The sequence below is a fragment of the Phascolarctos cinereus genome, unplaced genomic scaffold (genome assembly GCF_003287225.1).
Source record: "Phascolarctos cinereus isolate Bilbo 61053 unplaced genomic scaffold, phaCin_HiC Scaffold_9;HRSCAF=440, whole genome shotgun sequence".
NCBI lineage: Eukaryota > Metazoa > Chordata > Mammalia > Diprotodontia > Phascolarctidae > Phascolarctos > Phascolarctos cinereus.
The window spans coordinates 145,249,098-145,251,814 of NW_027556402.1; positions in this window are offsets into that span (position 1 = coordinate 145,249,098).

Genomic DNA, 2,717 nt, shown 5'->3' on the forward strand with positions numbered 1-2,717 from the left:
TCACCTGTTCTAGTCATCTATTTCCTCAATAGCTTTACTCTGCTTTTCGTTTGCAACATCTCATTGGTAGAATGCTGAAGTCTTTTCACCAACCTTTGGGTACCTAAAAATTTTGAGCCATTGATGATTGTGGTACTCCATAATAGGCAGTCATATAGCATTCTCTGAAAAAATGTTGGTGTTAAAAAGATGGGTTTTTTTTTTGTTTGGGTTGAAGCTCAGAGTCATTAAAAGGACCACACAATTTCATAAATGCAATCTAGGCTATTCTTTTCTATCCCTTTGATTCTAGACCTAGCTTATTGTCCATCTTCAGTTTTTATCCACAATACATGCACTGACAGACCAGATATATGGGCTGTCCATCTGATGATCATGGTCCATGCAACTGGCATTCTTTAACCTTTGAATGATTATTAATCCTATTTAGGCTCTATGATGTTATGAAACTTGAAGAAATAAATAGTGTCATCATTAAGTATGCACATCTGGAGGACCTCACCATCTTTGGGAATCTTTTTGGACCCTTATATGTCTCCTATGATGGTGGCAAATGCCTTTGGAAAGGATGTATCAACTGTTTTATGCCTTAGTTGTTATTGCTAAGAGAGGATTGTTGAACAAAATTATTTCTGTTATTACATCAAGGAATCTTTCTTAATTTCGCATTGGAAAACTTTTAAAAACCACATTTGAGAAGAATTTCATCACTCTGGGTACTCCCTTTTCCATTGCAGATTGTAATTCCACTGAAATTTATTAGGGGGTGTGTGTGTGAAAGAGAGAAACAGAGAGAGACAAACAGACAGACAGACAGAGAAACAGACAGAGAGCGTTGTTATGGTTGGAAAATTTATCACCCTGGTGATGTGCCTCTCTGGTTAGCCTGGGCCTTAGGAAAAAAAGTTTTAGGGGATATTATTAAAATGTTCGATTTAAACATAGAAAATACCATTATTGCTCCATTATTTTATGCTTGTTTAGCATTTTTCCTCCACTAAAGTTCTCTGTCACTTGGTCTCTCAGTGCCTCAAGGCAATTCTCTAAAATTAGCAGTTGTGATGGACTTTGGTGGAAAGAATTTCCTTATGGAGAGTTCACCTCACCAAGGAAATCATTGATCTGTTTTTTTTTAAAGTTCCTTTCTTACAGAAAACTAGAATTGTTTAAATTTATTTTTAATTAAGTTTTATTTTGTTTTCCATTCTGAATTCTCTCCTTCCCCTGTCTCTTCTTGACCCATTGAGAAGGCAAGAAAAACAAAACCCAAATCACCGAATTTTTAGTATTGAATAGACCCTCAGTCACTGCACCACAGCCTCACCTGTGCTTGCCCAAGGATCTCACCTACAGCATTCTTAAGTGGCCGTTCCACCTCTGAAGACCTCCACAGAGGAGGAATTTGCAACTCTTCCAAGGCAGCCCATTTTGCTTTGGGTTAACTCTAATTTTTAGTAAGATTTTCTTTTTAGTAAACCTCCAATCCCCTCTCTGACTTCTACCCACAGTAGAGTCTAGAGTTGAAAGGAACCTTGGAAGTTCATCTAGGCAACCCTCTCATTTCACAGATAAGGAAGCTACCCAGAACTTATGTGACCTGCCCAAGATCACACAGATAGTAAGTAGCCTGATTCATTGTGGCATAGAGGTGACACCTGTCTTTTTAAAGGTTCTGTCAGTGGAGGCCAAGCTTTAGCAGGTCCTACCAAAGTACAGGCCTTATAACAGACCAGGTATGTTTGTTATTTGAAGACCAGCCTGGCTTAAGTCACAGAGGCTCACCCCCAGAAGGTAGGCCACCATGTGATGGGATATTTTTTCTTTTCTTTCTTTCTTTCTTTCTTTTTTTTTTTTGCTAACAGCAACTCATTAAAACTGTTTGCTAAGGCCTGAAAGAGTTGTGACCTGAATCTGTGGAAGAAGTGCCAACACTAATGAAATTATTGATCTTTTGAACTTTTGAGATATTAGAACATTTTCACTGGGAGCTGTGCCAACACCGATGAAATTACAAAACGAGCAAAAAAAACCATATTCTAAGATTTAAAAGTTAACAGAAGCATCTTATGGGGGACAAGGAAATGGGGTATTCTTTTCTGTACTTCTCTATCATTTTCTTCCTTGTGCTGGCTCTTGCTACCAGAGAACTGGGTCCCCTCTTCTAATTACATTCCATGGGCTCTCAACAGGCAATTACTTCTACTCCCAAACTCACAGTGAATGGGTCAGGGCTCTGGAGTTGGGTAGAGATACAGGAAAGAGGAGCAGGTCATAAATTCAACCATTCAGTTCAACAAGCATTTCTTAGGCACCAGCTGAATGCCAGGCATTGTACTAGGCACTAAGGATACAAATATAAACGTGTTTACCTCCCTGTAAGCTTATGTTCTATTTGAAGAAAGGCGAATAGAAAATTTAATGTGAAATAAGTACAAAGTAATTTCCAGAGGTGGAGACTAAGGTGAAGGGCAGTTTGTTGACAATAGAAGAGTTCCAAAGACCACAAGTGAGGGGGAGTTTCAAGAGGAGTAGGGTGATGGAAGCTATGGATGAGTATGAAGGCTTTGGAGAGAGGTGGCCAGAAAGGGGGCTTTGGCTTAGGAAGCCTACAACTAAAAATAGTAGGTACTGCTGTTCATTCTTCGTTTTTAAAGAAGACCAATGACCTCACAATGTTGGAGTCAGGGTACAGTGGATTTGATTGTGGCTCAAGGCAC